The sequence below is a fragment of the Balaenoptera physalus genome, assembly GCF_965194825.1.
Source record: "Balaenoptera physalus genome assembly, chromosome: 6".
Classification (NCBI taxonomy): Eukaryota; Metazoa; Chordata; class Mammalia; order Artiodactyla; family Balaenopteridae; genus Balaenoptera; species Balaenoptera physalus.
In genome coordinates, this window is record NC_138885.1 from 6,869,696 (window position 1) to 6,886,117 (window position 16,422).

The following is a 16,422-nucleotide window of genomic DNA, read 5'->3' on the forward strand; positions in this document are numbered from 1 at the left end:
CCGACCACGCAGAGGTGTTGTAAGAGGGGTGAGGGGGCAGTGGAAACACTTGAAGGGTGTGCAAATCTCCAAGTATCAATATGGAAAGCATACCAATGAAACTTAAAAGGGTGTACACAGGAGAATCTTTACGACCTTGGGGCAGGGAAAGATTTCTTAAACAAGACAAAAAAGAGTGTAAACAAAAAGGAAGAGATTGATATTTAAAGCTTGTCTACATTAAAATTAAGAAGTTCTGGTCCTTAAAAGACACTGTAAAGAAAATGAAAACAAAGCAGCAAACTGGAAAAAAGAAAAAGATATTTGCAATACATACACTTGAAAAATGATTTAAACCCAGTGTGTGTGTGTGTGTATGTGTGTGGATATATTTAAGTCTATGAACCAAGAAGAAAAAGACACAACTCAACAGCTTAAATCTTAATATTTCCTACTTCCTAGGAAAGGAACCAGGAGGGCCAGTAAATGTGTGAGAAGATGTCCAGCCTCATTTATTTTCAAAGAAACATAAATTAAAACAATGGTATTCAATATCACACTCATTAGATTAGCAAAAATTAAAATTTCTGTCAATATAGAGTGTTAGGAAAGACTTAGGATAAACAGAACTTTCATGCACGGCTAGTGGAATTGTGAAATGGAGCAATCACTTTGGAATACAGCTTGGCATCTAATAAAGGTGGATGTATAACAAAGGTGCCTCCCCACTGCCCAGGATTCCACTCCTCATATAGGTACCCAAATGGAATGCAAGCACATGTGCACCAGGACCCATGTAAAAGAATGTTTGTGGTAGCGATGTTTGTAATAGTAAAAAACCTGAAAACAAGCCAAATGACCTTACTGGAGAGGGAGTGGATAGCCTATACTCGATTTAATATGGTCTGACCTAATACATTGCTTTAAATTAAATATGCAGGAGGGAAAACTATTAAGAAAAGTAAGGGAGTGATTAATACAAATTTTAGAAATATAACCTCTAATAGGAAGAGAGGGGGCTGTGATTAGAGAGAGGCATGTGGGATGGGGGAGAGGGGAGGAGTTGCTTCTAAAGTACCTGTAATGTTTTCCTTCTCAACCTAAGTGAGATATATTTTATTTTGAATCTTTAAACTGAACAGATGTGTTTTTTATACACTCATTTGTATAGGACATATTTCAAAATTAAAATTTAAGAAGGATGTAATGTAAAACACCATACAGATATGTACTACAGCACATTTTCTATGTGTTGGTCCATTCATATCCATTGTTAAACACCCACCATTGGGCTGGACCAGAGAGGGAAAGAATTTTTACAGCCCAAACCTCCATCCTCAAGAGGCACACCTGGCTCTCCAGCCCTGCCTCTTGGTGCCTCCAGTCCCCACTGATATGAAAAGATGTGCAGGACCCACACACCATAAGGTACAAAACATTGCTGAGCTAAATTAAAGAAAACCTAAATAAATGGAGAGAAACTGTGTTCATTGGTTGGAAGACACAGTATTGTTAAGATGTCGGTTCTCCCCAAATTGATCAAAGGTGAATGCTGTCCTAATCAAAATCCCAGCAAGCTTTTTTGTAGAAATTGACATGTTGACTCTAAAATGTATATGGAAATGCAAAGAACCTAAAATAGCCAAAATAACTCTGAATAAAAGACTTATGTTACTTGATTTCAAGACATTAGAAAGCCACAGAAATCAACACAGAGTGATATGGGTGGACATATCGATGAATGGAACAAAACAGAGAGTACAGAAATAGACCCGCATATATATGGTCAATTAATTATCAGTAAAGGTGCCAAGGCAATTCAATGGAGAAAAGGTAATCTTTTCAACAAATAGCAATATGCAAAACAAAACAAAACATCTTGATCTTTACCTCACATCATATAAAAAAAAATTAACTTGGAATGGATCATAGATGTAAGCGCTTAAAGTATAAAACTTCTAGAAGAAAACATAGGAGGAAAATTAAGTGACTGTGGTGGTTTTTAAAGAGATGTTCACAAATTCTCTGATACTCCTTCTTTCAAGATGTGGAGCTTAATTTCCCTCCCCCTGAATGTGGGACAGACTTAATGATTCAGCTCTAGCAAATAGAATTTGGCAGAAGTAATGGGCTATCACTTCCAAGATTAGGCTATTAAAAGACTGCAGCTTCCACCTTGGGCTGGTTTGCTTACTCTCCCTCCCATCCTCCCTCCCTCCCTCCCTCCCTCTCATTATTCACTTTGGGGGCAGCCAGCTGCTATGTTATTAGGAGAGGCCCATATGGTGAGGAACAGAAGGCCTGCCATCAATCATGTGTGACCTCTGAAGCAGATACTCATTTCGAGTCTTAAGATGTCTGCAGCCTCATAAGAGACTGAGCTAGGACTATCCAGCCAAGCTGCTCCCAAATTCCTGACTCATGTGAAAATAACAAATGTTTGTTTTTTAAGCTGCTAAATTTGGGGATAATTTATTATGCAGCAATAGATAACTAATACAGTGATCTTCAGTTTGGCAAAAATGCCTTTAAAATAACACAAAGAACATGAACTATAACAGAAAAAAAAATCCATAAATCAGATTTTATAAAAAGCAAAAACTTCTGTTCTTTTAAAGAAGCTCAACAGGGTTCCAAACAAGATGATGTAGACACCATTTTTCCCTGTTCCTTCCACTAAGTACATCTAAAACCCTGAACATAATACAATTGACAATCATAAGAGGACTGTCTTAGCTTGGGCTCTTATAACAGAATACCATACACGGGGTGGCTTAAACAACAGACATTTATTTGTCACGGTTCTGGAGGCTGGGAAGTCCAAGATCAAGGTACTGACAGATTCAGTGTCTGGTGAGAGCTGGTGGAGAGGGAGAGAGAGAGAGAAAAAGAGAGAGAATGAGAATGAGAGAGCGAGAGCAAGCTCTGTTACCTTCTCCTGGTCTTTTTTGTTTTTTTTAACTATTTATTTAATTTATTTATTTGGCTGTGCCAGATCTTCGTTGAGGCACACGGGATCTTCGTTGTGGCATGAGGGATTTTTAGTTGAGGCATGAGGGCTCTTAGTTGCAGCATGCGGGATCTAGTTCCCCAACCAGGGATCAAACCCAGGCCCCCTGCATTGGGAGCATGGAGTCCCAACCACTGGACCACCAGGGAAGTCCCTCCTCCTGGTCTTATAAGGGCACTAATCCCATTATGGGAGACCCACCCTCATGACCTCATCTAAACCTAATCACCTCCCAAAAGCCCCACCTCCAAATACCATCATATTGGGGATTAGGACTTCAACATATGAATTTTGGGATGACACAAACATTTAGTCCAAAACAAGGACTTAAAGATGGAAGGCAGACTGGCTATTTGATGGTAGCAGACAACTCAGGGCAGCCCAGATATGGCACTTTGGCCAACATGTGGTCGGTTGAGAATGAATAGAGAGAGTTCCCCTGCACCCAGGAGCAGCAGGTGGCCCAGACTGGATTGCTTTCCCTCTAGCCATGGTGCCAGCAGAGACCAAGTGGTGATTCCTGACTCTAGCCCCCCACCCAGTGGTAGCAGAAAGCCTATGGCAGCACAGCAAGACCAGAGGACCTGGGGCACTTTCTTCCCTGCTGCCTGCTGTCTTAGCCAGGCTGGAGTCTGGACTTACACCACCAGCCAGCAGCCTCTGAGACTACAGAGCTTTCCTTCCATGTGGGTAGCATCACTGGAAAACGAGTGGGAAGTTTGGACTTCTCCTGACCCAGCAGTGGCAGGCAGTGCCCCTCGCCCTCCAAACTAGGGAATGGTGGGAGGAATTTGGAGAGAAGAGAACTGGAGAAAGGGATTTTCTAACCTGTGTAGGCTATTCTGGGCAGACAGCTGATTGACCCACATGAGAAACTGGCCAGAATGAACTCACCAAAAGGTTTGAGATGTAGGCCTTCACGGCAGCCTCTGAATAGCACACAAAGCAGACCAGAATAGCATTGCAAGAACTCAGAAATAAATTGTCATTGGAACCACAGTCCACAAAAGTAGTCCAGGACCAGCATGCATCCTAAACAGGATGACTGCTAGAATAGACTATTTAAATAGGATCCAGAGTCTTATAATGTAATATCCAGAATGTCCAGGATACAGGTTAAAAAAAAAAAAATCACCAAGAACCAGGAAAATCACAACTGGAAGGGGAAAAGACAACAAATGCCAACACTGATATGGCTCAGATATTGGAGTTATCTAACAAAGATTTTGAAGCAGGCATCATAAAAATGCTTCAGTGAGCAATTATGAATACTCTTGAAACACAAAAATAGAAAATCTGAGTAAAGAAATAGAAGATATAAAAAGAAACAAGTGAGAATTAAAGAATTAAAAAATTCACTAATCAAGATTAAAACTCACTGGATGGGCTCAATAACAGATTGGAGAAGAGATATGAAAGAATAGTGAAGATAGATCAATAGAACTTATCCAATCTTACCAACAAAAAGAAAATAGATGGGAAAAAAAAATAAACCGACTTCAGAGACCTGTGGGACAACAACAAAAGATCTAACATTTGTGTCACTGAAGTCCCAGAAGGAGAGGACAAAGTGTGGAACAGAAAAAAGAATTGAAGAAATAATGGCTGAATACTTCCAAAATTTGGTGAAAAGCATAAACCTATACATTTAAGATGTTGAGCAAACCCCAAAAGGACAAACCTAAAGAAATCCACCCCAAGACATATTATAATCAAACTTATGAAAACTAAAGACAAAGGAAAAAGTTCTGAAAGCAGCTAGAAAGAAATAATGTGTTGCCTATAGAAAAACAATTCAAATGATAGCAGATTTCCTATCTGAATACAGGGAGGCCAGAGTAAGTGGCACAACATTTTCAAATGCTGAAAGAAAAGAGCTGTCAATGCCAAACTATATCCTGTGAAAATATCCTTTAGAAATGAGAAATGAAGTCTTGCTTAGGCAGAGAAACGCTAAGAGACTTTGTCACCAGCAGATCTACTCCTGAAAACTGGCTAAAACATTCTCTACACAGAAAGGAAATGATAACAGAAGGAATCTTGGAACATCAAAAAGAAAAAGAAAAAAAAAAAGAGAGAGAGAGAGTGAAATGGGTAAAAAAATATAGGAGTAAATATAATGTTATCATTCTCACAAGTTTTTACAATTATGTTTGATGGTTGAAGACATAACATGATCTGATGTGATGCTTAATATATTTAAAGGAAACACTTAAGGCAACTATATTTTAAAAGTGGAGAAGGTAAAAGGACCCAAATGGAAATAAGGTTTCTACACTTTTCTTGCAGCAGTAAAGTGTAAGTACCAGTGGTCTGTGATAAGTTGTGTGTGCGTACTGTCATACCTAAAGTAACCACTAAGAAAAGTATACATAGAGACATAAAACTGTGAGAAAATCATAATTTAGGTCCCCCGAAATGTTCAAATAACCCAGAGGAATACATGAAAAAGGGAACAGAGGAATAAGAAACAGAAGAAACAAACAGAAAAATATTAGAAATATAGAAATATTGATGATCCCTAAATCTCTTACTTGGATATGTACATAATAATCACCTCCTTTGAGCCAAGCCTTTTGATTATTAAAGTAAGCTCTAAAATCATATTTATTTAAACAAATCAAGATGGAATCCTAAAAAATGCCCAGGCAGCCCAAAGAAGGCAAGAAAAGAGAAACAAAGGAATGAGAAACACACAAACAAACACAAAACAAATAATAACATGGCAAATTTAAACCCTAACATATTAATAATCACTTTAAATGGAAATGGTTGAAGTCTTACCAATTAGGAGACAGAGGTCGACAAAGTGGATTATAAAAATCACAATCCAACTATATGCTATCTACCAGACACTCATTTCAAACATGACAACATAGGTAGGTTGAAAGTTAAAGGATGGAAAATGATACATCAGGCAAACATAAATTAAAAAACAAAAAGCAGGAGTGGATATATATTAATATAGACTTCAGAGAAAAAATTACTAGGGACAAAGAGAAATATTAACATACGATAAAGGAATCAATTCACCAGGAAGACATAATGATTCTAAGTATGTATGCACCAGACATCAGAATCTTGAAATATATGAAGCTGAAAGAAGAAGTAGACAAATCCACAACCATAGTTGGGGACTTTTACACCCTACTCTCAGCAACTGATAAAACAACTAGACAGTAAAGACAGAGAAGAACTGGGCAACACTATCAAGCAGGATGTAACTGACATTTATAGAACACTAGCCAAGAGCAGCTGAGTGCACATTTTTTTCAAGTGTATATCCTGGGTCATACAGGAAATCTTAACAAACCTAAATGAACTGAAATCATATAGCATATATCCCCTTACAGTAATGGAATTAAGCTAGAAATCAATAACGGAAAGACAACAGGAAAATCTCCAGACACTTCGGAATTGAACTATCCACTCTTTTGTGATGGTTAACAGATTCTGGCCACCAGCGCTAGCCCCCGCCACTGCAATGCCAGGAGGCGGGAGAGATCACTAGCACGGCTGTGAGGGAGGAGCCAGCTGCCCCTCAGAAGCGGTGACACTACAGAGCCATTCTCTAGGCAGCGATGCCAGCTGGGGCTGTGTAAGCAGTGTTGGGGATATGAATGACTGAGCCACACAGTTAGAGGTAATGTGTGAAGTCCTTCCACTGGGAACAGTTTTTTGTAAACATGCTAAGCCATGGGGTGTGTGATCTGCTACTAGGTGCAGAATAGCCAAGGACTAGATATACTATAATAGTGTCTGTACTGTAGTCAGCACAAATCTCTACCTTTTGTTGAAACAAATTTGCTTGTTGGACCTTTTGTTAAAATACACTTTAATTCCTTTCAAAAAAACTTCACACTTACAATATGAAAATAAATGCTTCTTTAATGAATAATTAAATGAAAACTATCCAGGACTTTATGGGATTTTTAGTATGTACCATGCGTACATACTAAAATGTCCATGTCTTAGAAGACAGGACATTTGCTTGCTGGGATCATTAGGATATGACTGAAAATGGGAGACAGTAATTTATAAAACAGTTACCTAACAGCTTTCCCAAACAGTAGTTCCCCTGAAATTAAAACAGGAGATAAAATTAAATAGAAAGAAGAAGCCTCAATGAAATTAAAAAACATAGAACTGAATGAAAATGAAAACACAACATGTAAAAATTGGTGAGATATGGCTAAAGCAGTGGTGAGAGGGAAATTTATACTACTAAATGCTTACATTAGAAAAGAGGAAAAGTTCATATCAGTAATCTTAGTTCCCACCTCAAGAAACTAGGAAAAGAAGAGCAAAATAAACCCAAAGCAAGAAGGAAGGAAGGAAATAATAAGAGCAGAAATCAGTGAAATTGAAGAGAAAAAATCAATGAAGCAAAAAGCAAGTCTTGAAAAGATTAATAAAATTGATAAATCTTGACTTAAATTGATAAAAAGAAAAAAAATACAAGTTACCAATATCAGGGATGAAGGAGGGGATATCAGTACATATCCTGTAGCCATTAAAAGGATAAAAAGGGAATATTATAAAAAGTCTACACACATAAATTCAACCACCTAGATGAACTGCACCAATTCCTAGAGAGTCACAAACTATCAAAACATACCCAAAATGAAAAAGGTAACCTGAATAAATTCTATTATCTGTTAAAGACATGGAATCTATAATTTAAAAGCTTCCCCAAAGAGAATCTTTATGCTTCAATTGTTTCCCTGGAAAAGTTTATCAAACATTTAAAGAACTAACTTTAATTCTATACAATCTCTTCCAGAAAAAAGAAGAGGAGGGAACACTTCCCAACTCATTTTATGAGGCCCTGAAACCAAAACCAGACAAAGACAATACTAAAAAAGGAAAAAAAAAAACAAACTACAGACTAATATCCTCATGAACCTAGATACAAAATTCCTCAACAAAATATTAGCAAATTCAGTTGAGCAATATTTTAAAATAATTATGCACCATCAACAGTGGGATTTATTCCAGGGATACAAGTCTGTTCAGTGTTTGAAAATCAATCAGTATAATCCAACATATCAATAGGCTAAAAAAGAAAACTCACATGATCATATCAATTGATGCAGAAAAAGAATTTTACATAATTCAACAACCATTCATGATAAAAAAAAAACTCTCAGAAACTAGAAATAAAGGGAAACATCCTCAACTTGATTTTAAAAATCTACAAAAAAACCCTACAGCTAACATCATATTTAATAATAAAATAGACCTTTGTCCTTAAATCAGGGACATCTGCTCTCACAAATCTTATGCCACATAGTACGGGAAGTTCTAGCCAGAACAATAAAGCAAGAAAGAAAATAAAAGGCATACATATTGGAAAGGAAGAAATAAAATTTGCAGACAGTATGGTTATGTAGATAGAAATCTTATTAAAAATAAAATTCCTAGAACTAATAAACAAGTTTAACAAGGTTGCAGGATACAAGATGAACAGTCATAAATCAGTTGTATTTTTATACACTAGCAACACACAGGTGAAAACCAGAGTTTAAAAAAGCCATTGACAATTCCTTCAAAAAATTAAATATGTTATAAATGTAGCAAAACACATACAGGACTTGTATGCTGAAAATTACAAAACACTGATGAAAGACGTCAAAGAAGCTTTAAGTAGATGGAGAGACATTCCATGTTCATGAATTAGAGGATTCACATAGTAAAGATGTAAATTCTCCCCAAATTTATCCCCAAACAGGATTAACCTAAATGCCAGAAAGATTTTTGGTAGCTATAGAGAAGATTATTTCTAAATTTACATGGAAAGTCAAAAGAACTAGAATAGCTAAAACCATTTTGAAAAAGAATAAGAGGGAGGAACCACCTACTTGATGTTACAACTGTACAGTGACAGTAATCCAGACTGAGTAGTGTTGGCAGAGGGACAGACACAGAGAGCAGTGGAACAGCGTAGACTGTTCCAGAAATATGGAATCCACAAACAGACACACGCAAATTCTCCCACGTGATTTTTGACAAAAATGCAAAAGCAATTCAACGGAGGAAGGAAGCTTTCTTCAGCAAGGGGCTGGAAATATTGGACATCCATTGGCAAAAACATGAACCTCAACCCAAGTCACACACCTTATAAACGTTTAATTCTAAATGGATGTGGATTTAAATATAAAATGTTAAACTATTTTAAAAATTTATGAAGAAACATAGGAGAAAATATTCAGGACCTAGAGCTAAGCAAAGAGTTCCTAGACAAAGAAAAACTGGATAAATTGAACTTCACCAAAATTAAAACTTTTGCTCCATAAAAGAAGCTGTTAAGAGGTTGAAAAGACAAACTATAGACTGAGAGAAAACATTTGCAAACCACTTGTCCTGCAAAGGACTTGTATCAAGAATATATAACTAATTTGAAATTCAACAGTAAAAAACAAACAGAGAACAACAGTCCAATTAGAAAATGGACAGATAACATGAACAGGGGAGATACAAATGGAAAATCATGCAAAAAGATGTTTGACGTATTAACCATTGGGGAAATGCAAATTAAGACCACAATGAAATATCACTATACATCTATTAAAATGACTAAAGGTAAAAATAGTGACAACACCAAAAACTAGTGAGGAAGCAGACTCTGGATCTGTTACGCATTTCTGATGGAGATGTAAAATGGTACAGCCAGTGTAGGAAATAGTTTGATTTTTTTATAAGCCTAAACGGTTACTTGCAAAACAATCTAGTAATTACCCTCTTGGACATTTATCCCAAAGAAATGAAAACATGTTCACACAAAAACCTATATATAAATGGTCATCCAACTTTATTCATAATAGCCCAAACCTGAAAACAACCAAAATTTCCTTCAATCGGTGAATGATTAAAAAAAATCTCTGGTGCATCCATACAATGGAATACTATTCAGCAATTAAAAAATAGCAAACTACTAAAGTACACAAAAACTTAGATGGATCTCAAGGGAGTTATGCTTAGTGGAAAAGAGTCAGTAATCAAAGGTTACATACTGTATGATTCCACTTTCTATATGACATTGTATAACGTTTTGGAAATAATCAAACTATAGAAATGAAGTACAGATTAAAGGTTGCTGAAGGATGGGGCAGGATACTGGAAGTGAGAGCAAACCTAAAAGATAGTACAAGGGCATTTTTTCATAATCTTGATTGTGGTTGTGGTTATATAAACCTTATATGATATAGATCAAATTGCAGAGAACTACACACACACACACACACACACATACACACACATGGGGAAGGTAGGGGAAGGGTAAATGGGACTCAGTACTATTTTTGCAACTTTCTTTTGAGTCTGTAGTTATTTTTTAATTAAAAGTTTTTTAAAGGACTTCCCTGGTGGTGCAGTGGTTAAGAATCCACCTGCCAATGCAGGGGACATGGGTTCGAGCCCTGGTCCAAGAAGATCCCACATGCTGTGGAACAACTAAGCCCATGCATCACAACTACTGAGCCTGCGCTCTAGAGCCCGTGAGCCACAACTATGAGCTCATGCGCCACAAGTACTGAAGCCCACGCTGTAGAGCCCACGTGCCACAACTACTGAGCCCACATGCTGCAACTACTGAAGGCTGAGTGCCTAGAGCCCATGCTCTGCAGCAAGAGAAGCCACCACAATGAGAAGCCCGCACACTGCAACAAAGAGTAGCTCCCACTCGCCGCAACTAGAGAAAGCCCACGCAGCAACGAAGACCCAACGCAGCCAAAAATAAATAAATAAAATTTTTTTCTAAAGTTTTTTAAAAGCTAAAAAACAGTTGCAAAAATGAAAAGGTAAGACACAAGTGGGGATAAAATATTTGCAAAACATATATTTGTCAAAGGATTTGTGTCCAGAATCCATAAATAAGTCTTAAAACTTAATAAGAATACAAACAGCCCAATTTTTTTAAAAAAAGGACAAAATATTTGAACAGACACTTCACCATAGAAGATATACAGATGACAAACGAGCACATGAAAAAATATTCAACATCACTAGTATTAGGGAAATGAAGATTAAAACCTCAATGAGACCACTACACACCCACTAGAATGGCTAAAATTTTAAAAGACTGACCATACCAGGTGTTTGCAAAGATACAGTGAAACTGGAAGTTTATACCCTGCTGGTGGAACTAAAACATGGGAAAATCATTTTGGAAACCAGTTTGACAGTGTCCTCCAAAGTTAAACATACACCTTCCATGTGATCCAGTCTTTCCAGTCCTAAGTATGTACCCAAGGGGAATGGATGCCTATGTTCATACAAAGGCTTACCTGTAAATGTTCAGAGCAGCTTTCTTTTTGGTAGCTGCCACAACATTGACTTAGCCAGGACATCACAGCCAGCGAGGGGCAGAGGGCAAATTTATACACTGGAATTCCTCCGTGTTTAGAGCTCAGTTTTATTCCCATACTCTCATGGGTATTTATACCTGCACAAAGGATTGTGGGCAGGCAAAACCCGGGGCAGCAGAGATGTCAGTTCATCAGTCCACCCCCTCGTCCTAGAGAATTCGCATCTTTGTCCAGCCACTCCAGCCCTCATAAGCAGCTCTCTCAAGTGGTTCCCACTGTAGGCAAGGAAGGTGAAAGGAGACCCAGCATCCTGCCATACACATTCATGCACCTCCCATCTCCAGCCCCACCCTCCCAGGGCCACCTCTCTAAAACATCATTTCCTTATTTCCTTTATCAAACTAGCAAGCAATTTTTTAAAGGGCCGCTGACAATGCAAAAAAAAAAATCACACACACACATGCTCACTCATATACTGCTGGCTCTGGCAGGCATATGTTGCTTTCTTTTTTTTTAATAAATTCATTTATTTATTTTTGGCTGCATTGGGTCTTCGTTGCTGCGCGCGGGCTTTCTCTAGTTGCAGCGAGCGGGGGCTACTCTTCATTGCGGTGCGTGGGCTTCTCATTGCGGTGGCTTCTCTTGTTGTGGAGCACAGGCTCTGGGTGCGCGGGCTTCAGTAGTTGTGGCTCGCGGGCTCAGTGGTTGTGGCTCGTGGGCTCTAGAGCGCAGGCTCAGTAGTTGTGGCGCACGGGCTTAGTTGCTCCGCGGCATGTGGGATCTTCCCAGACCAGGGCTCAAACTTGTGTCCCCTGCATTGGCAGTCAGATTCTTAACCACTGAGCCACCAGGGAAACCCCACATATATTGCTTTTAAACCTTAAAAATGTTCATACCTTTTGACCATTTTAGGAATTTATCCTAGAGAAACAAGTTTAGCTGTTAAAAAAAAAAATTTAGCACTCAGTGAAGTATTTACAATATGAAAAAGTGGAAACAATTATAACATGTTCAACAAAATACAGAAAAATTACTCGCAGCCTCAAATTCCATATTAAACCAAATATCATCAAGTGTCATGGCAAAATTAAAACATCTTCAGGCACATAGGGACTCAAAAATACCTCCCATGTATTCTTTCTTAGGAAGGATGTCCTTTGGCAAAACAGGGTAGGAATCCAAGAGAGAGGAAGCCCTGGAATCCAGGACATGGGGCTCCAACAGCAGAGAGGCAAAAGAGGGGTCTCATGTGATGGAGACTGGTGGGTGGCTCTGGTCTTGAGCCCCCTCAACCAGGATGGAGCCCAGACTCAAGGATGGAGGGATGGAGGGCAAAACTCACACATCCAGACAATGAGGTGGATGTGTATTGTGGAAGATGATAGAAAGGCATTTGATAGACCTGTTGGACCACTTGGGGGACAATTAATGCATAGAAAACTAAACAAGTGAGAGTGAGAGAGAGAGTTAATCTAGTTAAAAGAGGTTATTTCAACAAGGAAAAAAGTTGTAACACATAGCTTGTTTCAGAAGCAAACTCTTGATTTAGCCAAATAGTTAAGCTACTGTATTCATCTGCTAGGGCTGTCATAACAAAATACCACATATGGGGTGGCTTAAACAATAGATATTTATTTTCTCACAGTTCTGAAGGCTAGAAGTCCAAGAGCAAAGTGCTGGCATGGTTGGGTTCTGGTAACACCCAATTCCTGGCTTGTAGACAGCTGCCTTCTTGCTGTGTCCTCACTTGGCATTTTCTCCGTGGGTGCACATCCCTTGTGTCTTTCACTCTTCTTGTAAGGACACCGGTCTCATTGGATTAGAGCTGACTCTTACAACCTCATGTAACCTTAATTACCTCTTTAAGGCCTCATCTCCAAATACAGTCACATCAAGGGTTAGAGTTTCAACATATGAATTTTGGGGGCACACAATTTAGTCCACTACAACTACTATACTCAATGGTGTGGGAGGGGAAGTGACCAGGCAGGAGATATTTCTGTAGGGGAGCCAAATCCTCAGTTACCATGAGTATCAAGAAATAGTAATATAGAAGGATATTCTTGAGAAGTTTGGAGGGGAATACTGGAAGAAATAGCTTAAAGAGTTGAAAAATATTTGCCTCTGAATGGAGCAGCAACTTGCTGGTTTTTCCACGTACATTTTTAAGCACTATTTGATTTTTTTAAACTTTTGTGGTAGACACTGTGATGTACTTGCCAAAAGCTAATGCTCAACTCACCCAGCCCCCTGAAAAAGCAGTTGAGGGAGGTTGGGAGAATTGACCTCAGCTCAAGGGGTGGGCTTGACTGATACCCAGTGGCTGGCTCCAGAACAGGAAAGGCTTTCCCAGTCTTCTGAGAAGGTCCTTCCTGACATGAAAGATGGGGTTGCCACCGTGGTAAGTCAGTTTCTCCCACCATGTGGACAAAGAAACAGGCAGCACCCAATGCCATGGGTGGCTATCTTAGTCCAAAGCTGATGCTGTGGCTGCCAGAGCAGAGAAACAGGAAGAACCTAGGACCTTAGTGACATCTTTGAACACCTGAATCACTCAGCTGGAAGACAGTCCTCACTCTGACTTCTGACATGTGAACTAATATGTTTTCTTATTAGGTGTGCCAGCCCAAGGAGGATTTCCTCTTATATGTACCTTAAAGCATCCTAAGAGATACAACTCCATTCATGTATAAAATTGCTGAAAGTAAAATGGTATTTTAAAATGTAGTACATACAGTATGGTCATATTTTGATATGTACATATATGTAAATATATATATGCGAATACATGAAAATGTTAATAGTAGTAATCTCTGGTAATAGAATTTTTTCTTTTTTCTGTATCCATCAGGTTTTATTCAATAACAAGTATTACTTGTGCAACTGGATAATTTTACTACATTCTTCCCTTGATTTGCTGATGGTCAAATTTCTTTTGTTTTAAGTTTTATTAAAAATATATTTCATATTATTTGGTAAGGATATTGTAAATGTGGCTTTATTTACTCATAGTAAATACTGCTAACTCTCATTCAATATGATGCCAGTATTACCCTTATATCGAAACCAAGCAAAGACATTGCAAGAGAAAAACAACTACAGGTCAATATCTCTTATGAATACAGATGGAAAAATCCCCAACAAAATATGAGCAAACTGAATTCAGCAATATCTAAAAAGAACTATACTCCATGACTATGTGGGATTTATCTCAGGAATGCAACGTTTGTTTTAAAAATCAATTAATGTAACACATCATATCAATAGAATAAAAAACAAAAAGCACATGCTCATCTCAATAAACATAGAAAAACACTGACAAAATTCAACAAACTTCATGATAAAAACACTCAACAAACTGGGACAATAAGGGAACTTCCTCAACTTGATAAAGGGTATCTATGAAAAACCAACAGCTAACATCATACTTAATGTTGAAAGAATGTTTTCCCTATCAAGACCAGGAACAAGACAAGGATGTCCACTGCCACCAATTCTATTCAAAGGTGTACTGAATGTTCTAGTCTGTGAAATTAGGCAAGAAAAATGAATAAAGAAATCCCAATTGGAAAGGAAGAAGTAAAACTATACCTATTCACAGGTGACATGCTCTTGTATATAGAAAATCCTAAAGAAATCCACTAAAAATTATTAAACTACTAAACAGCTATTAAACTACTGAACAAGTTCAGCAAAGTTGCAGGATACAAGCTCAGTGTACAAAATCAATTGTATTTCTAGACATTTGCGATGAACAATCCAAAAATGAAAGAAAATAATTTCATTTACAAAAGCATCCAAAAGAATAAAATACTTAGGAGTAAATTTAACAAAAGAAGTGAAAAAATTATACTCTTTAAACTACAAAACATAGTTAAAAGAACTTAAAATCTAAATAAATGGAAAGACACCCGTTGTTCATGGATTGGAAGAACTAATATTGTTAAGATAGCAATACCCCACAAATGGATATAAAGACTCAACACAATCCCTATCAGAATCCCAGCTGGGTTTTGTTTTTTTTGTAGAAATTAACAAGCTTATTCTAAAATTTGTGTAGAATTTCATAAGACTCAGAATAGTCAAAACAATTTTGAAAAAGAAGAACAAAGTAGAACATTCTTATTTTCGAAATGTATGAAGTTACAGTAATCAAAATAGTGTGGTACTGCCATAAAGACAGACATAAAGACCAATGGGATAGAATGGAGAGTCCAGACATAAACCCTCACATGGTGCTGGGACAACTGGAAAGCAACATGCAAAATAATGAAGTTAATCCCTTACCCCACACCATAGACAAAAATTAACGCAAAGTGGATAAAAGACCTAAATGTAAGAGCTAAAAACTATAAAGCTCCTAGAAGAAAGCATAGAAGTATATCTTCATGTTCTTGAATTTGGCAGTGAATTCTTGGATATGACAATGTGTGAGCAACAAAAGAAAAAAATAGATAAATTTGACAACATCAAAATTAAAAGTTTTTGCTTCAAAAGACACTGTCAAAAGTGAAAAGGAAACCCACAGAATTGGAGAAAATATTTGCAAATCATATATCTGATGAGAGCCTTGTATCTTGAATATATAAATACCTCTTTCAATAATGTTAAAAAAACGCAATTTAAAAAATGGGCAAAGGCATCTTTTCCAAGGAAGATACTCAAATGGCCAGTAAGTACATGAAAAGAGACTCAACGTTATTTATCATTAGGGAAATACAAATCAAAACCACAATGAGATACCACTTCACATCTAATAGGATGGCTCTTTTTTAAAAAGGAATATAAGTGTTGGTGAAGATGTGGAAAAATTGGAAAACTTGTACATTGCTAGTGGGAATGTAAAATGATACAACTGTTGTGAAAAATAGTATGGAAGTTCCTTAAAAATTAAATATAGAATGACCATATGATCCAGCAATTCCACTCATACATATTTACCCAAAAAATTGAGAGCAGGGACTCAACCAGATACTTGTACTCCAGTGTTCATAGCAGCATTATTCATAATAGCCAAAAGACAGAAACAACCCAAAAGTCCATTTAGATGAATGAATAAACAAAAGGCTGTGTGTACATGAAATGGAATATTGTGCAGCCTTGAAAAGGAATTAAATTCTGATACAT

At 37.5% G+C, this 16,422-nt stretch overlaps 2 long non-coding RNA genes across 2 annotated transcripts in view; one reads left to right on the plus strand and one right to left on the minus strand.

Moving 5' to 3' along the window:
• Positions 1-16,422, plus strand: part of LOC309662704 — a 43,895-nt gene that overhangs the window by 9,746 nt on the left and 17,727 nt on the right. The window lies entirely within an intron of this gene.
• Positions 11,667-16,422, minus strand: part of LOC309662707 — a 228,288-nt gene continuing 223,532 nt past the window's right edge. Inside the window, exon 2 of the long non-coding RNA XR_014264903.1 lies at positions 11,667-11,896. This is a non-coding gene — a long non-coding RNA (uncharacterized lncRNA). The remainder of the gene's footprint in view (positions 11,897-16,422) is intronic.